Source organism: Lactuca saligna, chromosome 4 (assembly GCF_052625555.1).
Source record: "Lactuca saligna cultivar CGN05327 chromosome 4, ASM5262555v1, whole genome shotgun sequence".
NCBI lineage: Eukaryota > Viridiplantae > Streptophyta > Magnoliopsida > Asterales > Asteraceae > Lactuca > Lactuca saligna.
In genome coordinates this window covers 108641871-108658365 of record NC_136420.1, presented here as the reverse complement: position 1 = coordinate 108658365, position 16495 = coordinate 108641871, and positions in this window count along the sequence as shown.

The following is a 16495-nucleotide window of genomic DNA, read 5'->3' as shown; positions in this document are numbered from 1 at the left end:
TAGTATTCTTCCAGTAGTAGAACCTTCAGATTCTCCCAACTCATGGCGTTGGCGACAGTGAGCGTCACCGAATTCACATGGGTTTTCCACCAAGTGAGGGCTCGATCTATGAAAGTGCAAGCAGTGAACTTGACTTTGCTTGCTTCCAGGCATGAGTAGATCTGGAAGATCGTTTCGGTCTTTTTGAACCATTACATTAGTGCAATGACTCCCCCAATTCCATTAAAAGTTTTTGGCTTAGTGTTAGAGAACTCCTTGTAAGTACATTCTCTTACTTGGCCATGACCAGTGCCATGATTTGAATGATTCGTGCTGTTTCCTACCCCTCCATTTCCGTGGGAGTTTATTTGCGAGAGGGCTGCAGTTACTGCTGCTGTGATAGCAGCCTGGACCATGGCTGGATCATAAGTTGGTGGTGGAGGTGGTGGTGGTGCGGTGCCCGGTCTGGGCCTTAGGTTTGGAAGAGGAGGCATCGCGCTGCCAAAAGAAAATGAAAGATTTATAAGTTTTGGTAGTTCATATTTGAATGATATTGAGTTAACTTCTAATAGTTCTAAGAAATTGGGTTTGACCGACAGAAGGTTTTGAGCTTGAAAATAAAGTTTGAATAGATGTACCTATGAATTGAACGAACCACGCATGATTAACAACAAGAAAAGGGATATACCCTTATATATATTAAACATATAGTTGTGTTACAGCGGGGTCTAGACAAAAGTTCTTGACCTTTCTAAAGGCCTCCGATTACAGAACAATTTAAAGAAAATAATACTTTTATCCGAAGTCCTAATTTATAACAAAATTTGAGAGTCGGGCAAGTACTACTTGCGGTGCGGTTTGCATTTGGATCTCGACTCCATGTCGGACTGCTTCGACTCCACGAGTCGCCTATCAAACGCAGCTTGTTGTTCCCTCAATTCTGCGAAGGCTGCATTTTCTTGTGCTTGAAATGCTTCGGCGTGAATGTGGATGTCGTTCTGCAACATCTCTAGGCAGTTGATATCGGCCATGTGGATTTGTACTTCCACATTGACCTCTCGGATTCGGTTGGCTTGCACTCCAGATTGATAGCACTGGTTGGCGAGTTTGCCAACCATGACCGGAAGTGCTCGGTCGGCTGATCCCCCGCCTCTGACATCATAGAAGTCTCGGCACATGCCATAGGGAGGGCGTAAGCTTTGTTGTTGGCTCCAATGATGGAGGTGACTTTCCCACACAGGAGTGGGTCCTTGGAAGTTCCTCACGTGAATGGGAGGTTGTGGGATTGGTGGATTGATAATCTCCGGCTCCGAATCTGTGCCAGAGTCATCCCCTTCCTCCAACTCTATAGGCTCTTCGTCTTCTTCAGGATCTTCTTCGATCCATCCTCCATTACCTTGGTTGGGGTAGTAGGGGTCATTGGGGTGATGGAATCCCGCCATTTAGACTGTACGAGAATAGGGTTAAAAATTTACTATAAGTTAGAGCACATGAAACTTACCCTTAAATTTAATGGTTGATGGCAACACAAAAACTCCCTTAGTATTATGTAATGATGTGCTTTTGGTAAGTTTTAAAATCGTTGTCCACTGCAGACACTCCTTGGCCTACGTTAGTCAGCTCTCGGACAAATATAGTTGATTAGGCTATATTCTTCCCAGTTCCGATTACATGTCCCAAGGCGTACCTGTACTGCAAAATTTATTTATAATACCTATAGAGTTATTCGATATGAAACTGTTATTAGTATGAAATGAGTGCATGTTTACCTTAAAACTAAATAAATTTAATTTCAAAAGTATGACTATTCTCAGAGTGTTTTCGCCCAGTTGAGTTTATAGTTCTATACCAAAAAGAAATGGTTTTGATATACTTAATTCCCTATAAACAAAGCTCTGATACCAATCTGTCACACCCCCAAACCAGAACGGCGGAAACGTTCGGGGGCGGAGGACGTCATATTCAGTATCATAACAGTTCATACAAAGGAAAGTACACACCACCATATATATTAAAGTTTCCAAGATGTTTACATAATTGTATTCATTACATGTTCAAAAGATAAATACATAAACATCTTTCAAAAGAAGTAATTAACGCCAACGCGTTAATCCCAAAAGTTGACCTCCAAACCTGCTTAACGGTTCCCTGAGAATACAAGTTATTTCAAAGAGAAAGTGTCAACAATTAAGTTGGTGAGTTCGTAAGTGGTTTAGAAAAATTAAATGCCATTCCAAAATGGGTGTATGTTTTCCGTAAAACGCAGTAATTCAAATGTAAAGAGTTATGACTCGTTGTGTTAAAAATGAATGTATTAGATCCAGAAAATCCCATATTTTCCCTAATGGTTGTGATATGAATTGTTGTGTTTTCCAAGAAAATCCCTTATTTTCTTATAAAAGTATGAAATGCATATGAATGTTCGTGTTATAAGTTGTAAATAATCGCACCAGGAAAATCCCTTAATTTCCTATTGTTTGTTTGGTTTGTATACAGGAAGAAACCTTATTTTCCTAACATAACTGGCAATCTCTAAGACCGAAAATCGCAAGAAAACGACGTTCTTAAAAGTTGTGTCATAGTTTTATATAATAAAGCTATACGAAGATCGCATTTGTTAGATGAAGAATAGTTTTAACAGTTACTCGTTTATAAAAGCATAATACCATAATAATTGTATATCCGATGAATTTTATAACCATACAAAACATAATATGCATGTAACGACGTTCTTCAGGCGTCGCAGCGTTATGACAACTGTCACCCCAAAGGACAGACTGTAGCTAACAGTCAGGGCGCAGGATCATGACTTCCCGTATAGATCTATACACATTTGACACGTTCTCCGAACGGGAAACTCTGGTTACAGACAGGACTTGCAGCATTACTTTCTAATAAAGAAAAGTAACATTTGAAGATGTACACGTCTCATGGATTCTCAACGAAGCCTGTATTAAAGTAATAGTTTTTGTATGCAAAGTTTATCCTTTTTCACAATGTTTGACAAAGCATAAATCATAAATTTTTAGAATGTATAAAACGACTTAACAACGAAAGGTACTTTGAAATCATTATATACTTTGCATAAGTCTAATGCACACAAAGTATGACAAGAGTTTTCCATAATAGTAATGAGTTCCAAGTGATTTATTCGGTAAAACAAGCGAAGTGAAACTTTATAAAATACACGATAATAACCGTATGTTTACTTGTATTCCCCCCTAAAAGAGTATAAAAGCATTTAAAATGTATTTAAAGTGTGTTTGAAAGGGGTATGAACTCACTTGAAAGTTTGAAGATAGAAAGATGGAAAATCGGGCATAGTTTCGTCTCGGGAAATGGATTTTCCTTTGGATTCTCGGGATTTCTCGGGAGTAAAATCTACCTTCGGGACTTGCACAAAATGACCAGGGCTTTGGGGTAGTGCGAGCACGGAAAACGAGGCAAAACGCAAGAAAAGAGAGAGAGAATGAGCAATTTTTCCGGGAACCCTCGCATCCCTTTTATAGGGGGCTAGAACCGCCTGGGTACGCGGGGCGTACGCGTACGTCACGCATGACCGAGTCCTCGACTGCCTCGCACTTCGGACGGGACGGGGGGTAGGCTCGCATAGGGGCGACGTGGATGATCCGAGGCCGTGGCCTCGAGTACACTAGGCGTACTCGTGTACGCTGGGCGTACTCGCGTGACTCAGACTTCGGATAATACCGAATTTTTGAATAAAAATATATATTAATTATTTATCGAACTTCAAAAATTCATATCTCCTTCATACGAACTCCGTTTTCGACGTTATTTATATCCACGCGTAGGTGAGACTAAGATCTACAACTTTCGTTTAGATTCCGTCGGCAAATTCCGAAATTATTTTTTATTATTTATTTATTAAGATGACGTGATTAAGGAATTTCTTTAAAAATTCATAACTTTTTCATACGATGTCCGATTTGAGCGTTCTTTTTATGCACGTTTGTAGTTTAACGATATCTATGTCTTTCATTTAGACACCTAAGGTTAGAAAGTGTTTTATTGAAACTTTGCGTTTTTACGTAACTTCGTATCGCCGTTTTTTGTCGTAAAACTTAGAATGGTCATAACTTCTTCGTTATAACTCGGATTTTTTGTTATTTATATGTTTGGAAACCTTAAGACGATACCTACCACATAGCATACTCCAAACAGAGCTTTTGAATACTTCATTTTTCGATGATATTCTAATCCCTTATTCAAAGAGGTTACAAGACTCGATCATTGATGACTTGAAATGACGGGTTGTTACAGTCTTCATTTTTATAAACCTTTAATTCATAAGTTATGAAATGAAAAGTTGTGAATGGTTACAAAACTTGCCCTCAAGTTTTGGAATTTGTAATATTTCACACACTCTAATAAACTTTAATTCCAACCCTTAGAGTTTTTATTGTTAAAATTCAACACTTATACTATTTAAAACATTAATGGTTAATAATTATATATATATATATATATACATATATATATATATATATATACACACATATATATATATATATATATATATATATATATATATATATATATATATATATATATGTATGTATGTATGTATAAGAATAAGTCGTTCTACCGTTAGTAGGCCTCATTCACGAAGCCGGTCTATAAGGGGGAGGGGGGTTATAAGGTTGTTGCCTATAAAATGCCAGCTTAATGGGTGTCCACTCTGAACCACCGCTTCCTTGATCGGTGGAGGGTCGTTAGCCGAACAAGTAGGACAATGACTTTAAATTCTCATTAAAAGTATAATGATTATTATAAAGTAACTAAATATTTTAATTCCCAATCTTAGTTACTTTAGGTAAAATGAGAACATGGTGCTAGTCCATGGAATTCAAACTTTGTACCTTACCAAGTCGTTGGTGGAGCATGTGTGGTTAACCGACACACTAACTTGGACTAGTAAGGATCACGAAGGGTGACTTAATGTTTGTCATAGATCAATGGAGCGTGTCTGGTTAACCGGAAGATTGATTAGGTGATAATATTAAGGGTACTAAGTGAATTAGCATGGTTATTCACACCTTATTTTGTGATCCTCGGCACCATAGTCACAAAACTTGAGGGGCACAATCGATATTGAAATATGCCATTAAAAAGTTCAATGAATCTCAAAAGAATCTAGAAATTTCAAATCCAATTAAAACCTAATAATTCATTTCGTTTTCATGGTGGAAATTGGTGAATCGTCATTCACCTACCTTTCAAATATGTTATTACTTAGATTACGGCATCCCTCTTCTAAGTATAATATATTTTGATTGGATCCTAGCCTTAATATTACATTTGGGTGTCTTATTAAGGACTCTATATATCTAATCTAAAATTGATTTCTTCTTTCAGATGTCTTCCAACACTAATGCTTCGGGCTCTAACCCAACTGGCTCTTTCTCTCTCATGAATCTTTGTGGGAGAGTCATCTTTGATGGTTCCAACTTCATGGACTGGATTAGGAACATCAAGATGGTTACTCATTATGAGGACAAAGAATACGTCCTCGATAAGGATTTAAAGGAGCTTGATGAGTCCACTGCTACTCCTAAGGAGATTGATGAATTCAGGGCACATGAGAGAGATGCTACTAAGGTGGCATGCATCATGATGGCCACGATGACAGCCGAGCTCCAAAATTCCTATGAGGACTTTTACCCTTTTGAGATGCACCAAGACTTGATGGAAAGGTACCATCAGAGTGCTCATCAGGAGCGGTATGAAATAATCTCCTCCATGATAACAACCCGCATGAAGGACGGTGAATCCATCATGGGCCACATGCAAAAGATGCAAAGGTATGTGGACTGTTTGCTCAAGCTAAACATGAACTTCCCTGGGGGTTGGCAATTGACATCATTTTGCACTCCTTACCTTCTTGATATGACCAATTTCGTATGACATACTATATGAAAAAGGAGGAATTTACTCTTAGAAAACTTCAAGGACTCTTGAAGACCGCTGAAACCGGTCTTAAGGGCAAGTCAGTTGCTACCTCTACTACTCCTACTCCAACATCTGCCCCGGTTTTGGCTATCGGGCAAGGCAAAGGGAAAAAATGGAAGTCCCCTTCGAAGGGTACCAAGAGAAAGTCCCTTGAAGGCTCCTCATTAAGGACCAAGAGCGGTTATGTCACTCCTTCTGCCATTCCTAAGGATACTGATTGCCAGGACAAGGGGCACTGGAAGCGAAACTGCCCTAAGTACTTCCAGGATCTGAAGGATAGGAAAGTAAAACCCACCCACACCGGTATTTATACAATATTGTCTAATAACTTACCATATTCTAACTCTTGGGTGCTTGAAACATGATGTGGTATTCACATATGTTCTGATTTGCAGGGCCTAATAAGAAGTCCGGATGTGGAGCACAAGAAGATAAACTTTATCATGGGGAATAGGAAGGCTTCACCTATTTCCAAGATTGAAGTTTATACTTTGTTTCTAAATGATGGGTTAAAATTAGATTTGAATAAATGTCTGTGCTCATTTTAAATGGCGAGAAATATTATTTCTTTTCATGGTTTGTACAAACAAGGTTTTACCTTTCCGTTTGATAATGAATGTGGTGATATTGATGCTTTCTTTAATAATGTGTTTTATTTTAAAGCATTACCTTGTGATGGCGTCTATGAAACTGTGTCGGTTGTAGACAACTTAGGAAATAATGTATTGTATATTGATTCTTCTATTAGCCTAGATAAAGCATCATTGTGGCATTGTCGTCTTGGACATGTAAACAAGAAACGCATAGGCCAACTCCAAAAGGATGGAGTCTTGGAATCATTTGACCTTAAATCGGATGATAGTTGTGAATCTTGTCTACCTGGAAAGATGACAAAATCATCCTTCACTAGTACTTGTGAACGGGGTGAGGGTTTGTTGGATGTAATACATACTGATGTGTGTGGACCATTCAAAACCGCCACAAGGGATGCTAATCGGTATTATGTGACTTTTATTAATGATTTTAGTAGATATGGTTATGTCTACTTAATCAAACATAAGTCAGAAACCTTTGAAAGTTGAAAGAATTTAAACAGGAAGTAGAAAATCAATTGGGCAGGAACATTCAGATGCTTCGATCCGATCGGGGTGGTGAGTATCTTAGTACCGAGTTCCTTGACCATCTTAAAGAGTGTGGGATTATCTCACAATTGACTCCCCCCAGGACACCATAGCTAAATGATGTAGCTGAGAGGCGTAATCGAACCTTGTTAGACATGGTTCGCTCTATTATGAATGGAGCTTCGCTACCAATCACTTTTTGGGGGTATGCCTTAGAGACTGCCGCCCATATCCTTAATCTAGTCCCTACAAAGAAGGTTACCAAAACACCTCATGAGATGTGGACTGGGAAGGTTCCCAATTTGGACCACATCAAGATTTGGGGTTGAGAGGCTTTCGTGAGGCGTGAAACTCATGATAAGCTCGAAACCTGCAATGAAAGGTGTATTTTAATCGGCTACCCACAGAAATCCATCGGTTACCTCTTCTACAGACCCAGTGAGAATGTGGTCTTTGTAGCAAGAAGAGGGGTCTTTCGTGAGAGAGAGTTTATGAGCCAAGGAGACAGTCGGAGGCAAATTGACCTTGAAGAAATTCAAGAATCAATTGGTGAAGGAACCTCAGACACTAGCAATCAACCTGAGGAGGAAACTCCTGTTGAGCCAGCTGACGAGTCTGTACCTCCGAGGCGTTCCACATGGTTTAGGAACACACCTGAGTTTTATTATGGTTTTCATATTACTACGTAAGGTGATACATTTATCAGCGATAGTACACTGGTAAATTTGGATGAACCTAGCAGTGTTAAGGAAGCCATGGCAGGTCCGAAGTCTGCTAAATGGAAGGAGGGTATGAACAGAGAGATACAGTCCATGTATGACAATCAAGTTTGGAACTTGGTTGACAATTTACCATGCCGTAAAACAGTCTGGTGCAAATGGATCTTCACGAAGAAGGCCGACATGGAATGAATAGTGCACACTTATAAGGCTCGACTGGTTGCGAAGGGTTTTACTCAGACTCAGGGTATTTACTATGATGAAACCTTCTCACCAGTAGCAAAGATTTAGTCTATTAGGGTTATGCTGGCCATTGCTGCATTTCATGATTATGAAATATGGCAAATGGATGTCAAAACCGCTTTTCTTAATGGAAAGTTGGCTGAGGATGTGTACACGAATCAACCAAAGGGTTTTGTTAGTGCACAATACCGTAATAGAGTGTGCAAGCTTGAGAAATCCATTTATGGAATAAAACAAGCATCTCGTAGCTGGAACCTTTGTTTCAATGAGAAGGTCAAAAAGTTTGGCTTCTCAAGAAGTGAAGATGAGTCTTGCGTGTATGTTAGAGCTAGTGGGAGTATAGTTAGCTTCTTGGTACTATAGGTAGATGACATACTACTTATAGGAAATGACATCCCAACCTTGCAGGAGGTTAAGTCCTGGCTTGGGAAGTGCTTTGCTATGAAGGACCTAGGGGAAGCTGCCTATATCCTAGGGATAAGTATATTAAGAGAAAGGAGTAAAAGACTAATTGGACTTAGTCAAAGTACCTACTTGGATAAGGTGTTGAATAGGTTCAACATGTAGAATTCCAAGAAAGGAGATTTACCGATCCAAAGCAATGTCAAACTAAGTAAGACTCAGAGTCCGAGTACAGAGGCTGAGATAGCAGAGATGAGTCGATTACCATATGCTTCCACTATGGGCTCGATCATGTATGCTATGACTCGTACCCGGCCTGAAGTAGCCTCTGCTTTGAGCATGGTCAACAAATATCAGGGGAACCCTGGAAAGGCTCATTAGACTGCGGTAAAGAACATTCTCAAGTACCTAAGGAGGACTAAGGCTTGGATCCTTACCCTTGGTGGGAGTGATGACTTGAGAGTATTGGGGTATAGTGATGCTAGAATGATAGGGATAACCTCCGCTCTCAGTCGGGCTGGGTCTTTACCCTAAATGGAGGGGCAATCTCTTAGAAGAGTTCCAAGCAGGAGACGGTGGCTGATTCGACTTGTGAATCAGAGTATATAGCAGTGAGTGAACCAACACAGGACGCGATATGGATAAAGAACTTCATTGGAGCCTTGGAGTTGTACCAGCTATAAAGGACCCCATGGAGATTTTATGTGACAATAATAGTGCGGTTGCCTTAACCAAGGAACCAAGAGATCATGGCAGATCCCGACACATTGACAGAAAACATCACTTCATAAGACACAAGATAGAAGAAGGACACCTCGTGGCAAAGAGGGTATCATCAGATGAGAACCCTGGAGATCCCCTTACAAAGGGACTGACGAGGGTTAAGCATTTGCAGCATGCGAGGCGTATCGGGTTGAGGGACGCTATTAGTTTTACAAATTAGATAGCCTTTTTTGAAACTTGTAAAATGTAATCGACGTTTGATGATGAATAAAATTTGTGATTTCTTTATAAGTAAAGTGTTACTATCATTGTCAATTGTTTACTATTGTTTTAGTTTTTCATGTTTTGAGTTCCAGAATAATTAATTTATTCAAACCTCCACAATCGATCATACGTCGGAAGTAGGTATGAATCAAGATTGTCATGAATTGGATTTGTAGATGGCTAAAGGTGTTTAGACATAGCAATGGTTGCTACAACGTTCATGAGTGCTCATAAGTTACGAGTATTGGAATAAACCCACACTCACTTGTATCACTTCATGGAATTTATCTCGAGTGATCGTGAGATGATAATATCATATAAGTCTTCAAACCTAGAGATATGAGTTGTTACCTATGACTAGCTTGTGCATGAATTCACATAAACACATCAGTAACTTGATGTTATAAAATGTGCCTTTGTGTACAATTCAACAAGTAGTAGAACAAGCATATGAGTCGAAGTTTATCTGTTCCTTCTAGAAATAGAAGCAATATCTGGGCCCCTCGATGATTTTGTGTTGATCCATGTACCGAGCCCGGTCAGAACTAAATTTATGTGTTCAGTTAAGTTCTTTGTCAAACAAATCAGAAATTGAGAAACAACTGCCAGACAATAAGTAAGTCATTGTTCCATGTATTTGTTCGGCTGATATAATGAGAACAGAGGACTATATGATCACTTATCTAAAATGACGCTTCATAGTTCAACAGAGTTTTCGAGAGCTACGATTGCCGGTTGGTTCCTGAAGTAATATAGGCAAATACAGTTATTAGACTTATCCAAGTGGGAGTCTGTTCGATAAGGTGTCTAAGTCCATAACTTATTTGGTATATACTTGACCCGACCCGGCATGGTCCATTTGGGTTGGAGTTCACCCAAACTATTTATGGATAATTTTATGAGAATTGTATACTTACGATTTATTAATATATTATAAGTTATAATATATGAATATAAAGTTATGATATTTAATTAGTTTTAATCTTGAATTAATTATGAATTAATTTAGTGATTAAAAGGAAGACTAATTAAATCCTGGGCTATTACATTTATATGGTGTGGGCTAATACTCATTTGTTAATGGGCTAAGCTTATATGGAAGTCCATGGATGATCCATGGAGCTTTAACCCATGGATCGTTGGAAGAGGAAAAGACATGGGTTATTAGGTTTTCACCCTAACCATGCACACTATATAAAGAAGCTTATGTTGCAAGAAAAACACACTAGAGTGTGTGTGTCAGGTGTGGCCGATTTCTAAGAGTGTGTATACTCTCTCATAAAGTTTTCCAAGTTTGTGGTGATTTGTGATTTCCGTTTGAGGCATTCACATTATTTGTGCTTGGCTCTCAAACTCCAAGGAATCAACACTCATCAAAAGGTATGTAATTCATCTAGTTCCTTTTATGTTTAAAAGTTCCCCATACCATGCTAGTTAAGTTATAAACCTTGGAAAACACATTTTGCATGTACTTAGACAAACACAGATCCAGGGTTTATTAGGGTTTCATGTACACTTAGGAAGTGTTAGAATGCTCAAAACCCAACACTATAACCATAGATCAATATACGCATAAGTCTTTAACCTTATAAGGTACTCCATAACCTCATAGTCAACCCTAGATCAAGGTCAAAGTCCTCAGTCAAGGTCAATAGTCCATGTTGACCTGAACTCACCGAGTAGACCAAACTACTCACCGAGTCCCTTGAAGCACAATCCACCTCGCCGAGTCATCGGTGACTCGTCGAGTTCCTTGGAATCCTGATCATACCTTAAGGCCACCCGTCGAGTTCCCTCCCTGCGACTCAACGGATATACTCGTGAACATTATTCTCGGTTAAAACTCATCCGACTTTCTGAGTCATTCTTCAACTCATCGAGTCTCATGACGATCTTCATTGGACTCGCCGAGTTCTTCAACCAACTCATCAAGTTCAATGGCCATCTTCATGCGACTCGCCGAGTCGACTCTGTGACTCGCAGAGTCCATTCAGTCCTCTTTCCATACAGATCCATTTTGATCCATGCAGCGGCTCCAAATCACAGATCCAAGCTTCTAGGTCATGCTTATCACGTAAATTTGCAAACTTTACATGCATGCATGGCTTTAAAGGCTCAAAATGGCAAATATAAGCTATTAATGGGTCTTTATGCACAAAGGGGACCTCAATCACGACTAACGATGCAACTTTATGCTTCTAGAATCTAAAGAGAGTCCAGATCTGAAGTTAGAACGTCAGATCTAGTCCATAGCTCATTATACCAACTTGATATTCCATGAAAAGCCTAAAACTCACCCAATAAGGGAGATGTATAGGGAAAATGATGGATTATGTACCTTTTGATGTTGATATCTGAGATGAGTGTTGATTCCCACACTCCAATTGCTTCAATCTCCTTCTCCTCCAAGTCTTCTCCCTCCAAGAACTCTCTTTTAAGCTTCAAACACACACACACACACAAGGAACACACACACACGAATAAGGCTCACAAGGGTTCTTTGGAATTGTAAGGAGGTCCAAGGGAGGCTAAGGTCCCTTTAAATCAGGGTGCAAACCCCAGGAATTAGGGTTTCACTTTGTAGCTCCTACTTACCGAGTCCCATTATGGACTCGTCGAGTAGGTCACTTAACCTGCGATCCTTCTCACTGCTACTCGAGGAGTAGGTAAACCAACTCGTCTAGTAGGGCAAAATCCAAAAACTCATATTAACAATACCTAAGAATCAGGGCATTACAACTCTCCACCATTTGAATTAGACTTCACCCTCGAAGTCCGCTGGAATAAACAATGTCGGGTAATGCTCGCGCATCTCCTCTTCTGGCTCCCAGGTCCATTCAGATCCCTTTCGATTTTCCCATTGTACCTTTACCAAACGTATTTCCTTGTTTCGCAAAATCTTCTTCTTCCTTTCCAAAATTTCCACAGGCCTTTCCACATACTTCAAGCGCTCATCGACGTGAATGTCATCCAACGATACCACTACCTCCTGGTCCATAATGCATTTTCACAATTGCGAAAAATGAAATGTGTTGTGGATCCGGCTAAGCTCCTCTGGAAGCTCTAGCCTATAAGCCACCCTACCAACCCTGGCGATAATCCTGAATGGCCCAATGTAACGGTGACCCAATGTTCCCCTCTTCCTAAATAGGACCACACCCTTCCAGGGTGAGTCCTGTAGAAGAACCATGTCACCCACCTGAAATTCCAGCTCAGATCGGTGTCGGTCGGCATAACTTTTCTGCCGGCTCTGAGCGGTCTGCAGTTGCTGTCTAATCTGTTGTATTATTTCGGTAGCTTGTAGAACTACCTTTGTCCGAACCATCACTCTGTGACCAATCTTGCCCCAACAGACTAGGGTCCTACACTTCCGCCCATATAATAGCTCAAAAGGTGGGGCGCCAATACTGGAATGATTGTTGCTGTTGTAGGTGAACTCTGCAAGCGGTAGGTGGGAATCCCAACTTCCACCGAAATCAACAACACACGCCCTCAACATATCCTCGAGGGTCTGAATAGTCCACTCACTCTACCCATCAGTCTGTGGATGGAACGTTGTACTAAAATGCAGTCGTGTACCCAGTTCCTCATGGAACGTCTGCCAAAAACGGGAAGTAAACCTGACATCTCGATCGGAGACGATAGAAACTGGAACCCCATGGCAAGAGACAATCTCTATGACGTGCAGATCGACCAACTTCTCTACCGACGAACTCTCCCATATGGATAGGAAATGGGCACTCTTGGTCAATCGATCCACGATGACCCACATAGCATCGAATCCCTTTGCCGTCTTCGGCAACTTCGTGATGAAATCCATTGCGATCGTTTCCAATTGCCACATGGGAAGCTCCAGAGGCTGTAACTTACCATGTGGCCTCTGATGCTCGGCCTTGACCATCCTACAGGTCAAGCACCTCTCAACAAACCAAACAATATCTTGCTTCATATAAGGCTACCAATAACTCGAACTCAAATCACGGTACATCTTGGTGGCTCTCGGGTGAATCGAACAACGAGACTTATGAGCCTCCTCCATCAATGTCTGTCGGACCCCTCTGGACATTGGAACCCCAACCCGGCCATAACGGGTCAACAATTTTTGGCTATCCTGAACAAACCGGGTGCTTTCGCCCTTAATCCTCTCCAACTTCCAGTTCTGTGGCCTCATGCCCTCAATCTAGGCATCTCTGATCAAACCCACCAGTAGGGAATCCAATGCTATCCTCATACAACTGGATGGGGTCGAGGACCCAATTGAATTGCAGCTCAGAGCATTCGCAACCACAGTCGATTTACCAGGGTGGTAAAGGATCTTGCAATCATAGTCCTTGACCACATCTAGCCACCTACGCTGCCTCATGTTCAGGTTCGGTTGATCCATGATGTATCTCAAACTCTTGTGATCCGTGTATATAGTACAACGGACCCCGTACAGATAGTGCCTCCAAATCTTGAGAGCAAAAACCACAGCTCCCAACTGAAGATCGTGAGTAGGGTATCTCGTCTTATGCGGCTTCAGCTGCCGCAACGCGTATGCTACCACTCGTCCCCTCTGCATAAGGACTGACCCCAAGCCTGTGATGGATGCATCACAAAATACCACAAATTCCTCCACCCCCTCGGGAGTGTCAACACCGACGCCTTGCATAAACACTGCCGGAAGGTCTCAAACGCCATCTGCTGCTCAGGGCCCTACCTGAAATCCACCCCCTTCCTCGTTAGACGAGTGAGCGATACGACAATCTTGGAGAAATCACGAACGAATTTCTGATAATACCTTGCTAAAACTAAGAAATGTCTGATGTATGAGGGAGATTTCAGAGTATCCCACTGCACTACCGCCTCCACCTTGGCCGGATCGACCAAAATCCCCTCGTGGTTAACGAGATGTTTAAGGAACTGGACCTCTCGTAACCAAAACTTGCATTTCGAGAACTTGGCATACAACCGTTCTAGCCTTAGCACCCCTAGCAGCTCCCTAAGATGGTCCTCATAATGCTCTCGAGTCTTAGAATACACTAAGATATCATCTATGAACACAATGACCAAGCGATCGAGCATCGGTGTGCAGACTCGGTTCTACAGATCCATGAACACCACTGGTACGTTGGTAAGCCCAAACGGCATCACCACGAACTCTTAATGACCATAACAAGTCTGAAACGGGGTCTTTTCCACATCCTCCTTCCTCACCCTAACCTGGTGATATCCTGATCTCAAATCAATCTTGGAAAACCAAGACACACCCTGCAGCTGATCAAAAAGATCATCCATCCTCGGGAGTGGATAATGGTTCTACACCGTTAACTTGTTCAAATACCTATAGTCAATGCACATCCTGTGCAAATCGTCCTTCTTCCTGATGAAAAGGATCGGTGCTCCCCAGGGTGAACTACTCGGACGAATAAACTACTTGCCCAACAACTGCTACAACTGAGATGACAGCTCCTGTATCTCAGGCGGGGCCAGTTAATATGGCGCCTTGGCGATAGGGGCCGCACTTGGCACTAAGTGAATCCTGAACTCAACCTGCCTCTCCTAAGGCACTCCTGGTAACTCCTCCGAAAACACGTCAGAAAATTCCCTCACCACCGCGACCTCAGAAATTGAGAGCTGCTCTCTAACCCGTGTATCTACCACATATGCCAAATAACCGGCACACCCGTGCTGAATATATTATCGATCCCTGGCTGCTGAACAAAACCCTGATCCCGTCCTAGTGCCCTCACCATACACTACAATTTCTCCCGCACTTGGGGTTCGAACCACCACCCGCTGTCCCACACAGTCGATCATAGCGCTAAAACGGGTAAGCCAATCCATCCATACGATCACGCATACATCACCCATGGGGATAGGAACAAAATCTATCAGGAAGGAAACCCCAAAAATCTCTAACTCACATACTAGGTAGACCGAAGAAGCAGAAACCCCATGCTCGTTGACAATCGAAACTCGCAATGGATACTCAAGATTATCTATCGGCATACTAAACCCTCTAGAGAAGGACAGAGATACAAACGACCGACTCGCCCCCGAGTGAAATAATACCAACGCGTTCAAAGAATTTACTAAAAACGTACCTAATCACAGGTACAATCAATAAGCATAGCACAATACAATAACTGAGACAGAGAATAGAAACGTACTAGCAACCACATGTTGTAACATCCGGATTTCCAAGTATATTATTTTATTCATTTATTTTGAGTTTAAGGAGGAACTCGGCGAGTTGATGCTTAGACTCGCCGAGTAGGACCTCGGATTCTTATCTGGATTGGAGACCGGACTCGACGAGTCGACTCGTGGACTCGGCAAGTCAACAATATTACGTGAAACCCTAATTTCTCGGGTTTCGGATCTATTTAAAGGCTCTTATAGCCTTCAATTGCGGCTACCAGACCCCAGAGAGAAACCCTAAGAGGGCTAGAACGTTTGTAAATAAGGAGAGGTCATTTTTTATCCTTGTGTTGGTGTTCTTGCAAGAAGAAGGTGACCAAGGCAAGAGGAAGCTAAAGAGGGTGCTATTATGTAGATTTTAGAGCCCAGGGACTTCATATTTGAGGTATAGATTCGATACTTCTTTAGTTTTTTTGTTAACCTTTGGAGTTAGGGTTTTCTAGACCCTTTATACGCTTGAGTGAATGATGATTTGGTCGCTTCTTGTATTAAGGCTTTGGATCTGGATCCAAAGAGGTCCAGAGACCATTACCCTTTGATCTTTATGATTGGTAGTAGGAGACATGAGCCTAGGATATCATATTTGAGGTTATTTCTCCAAATAGAGCCTTTGGGCCTTTGCATGAGCATCAAGATCTGAACTTCACGTAATTATCATGCTTGGGAAAGTTAGATCTATGGATTAGAGGAACAGATCTGACCTCAGGAGGTCATTTGAGTATGAACATGGCATGAACTCACCGAGTCCAAGGACAGACACGATGAGTAGGGGAAGCTTTCCCCGAGAACCACATAGTTGGTGACTCACTGAGTTGGGGAAGTGACTTGGTGAGTTATTGGGGATAGAAATTGAGTTTATGACTGAACTCGCCGAGTCACAATTGTGCACTC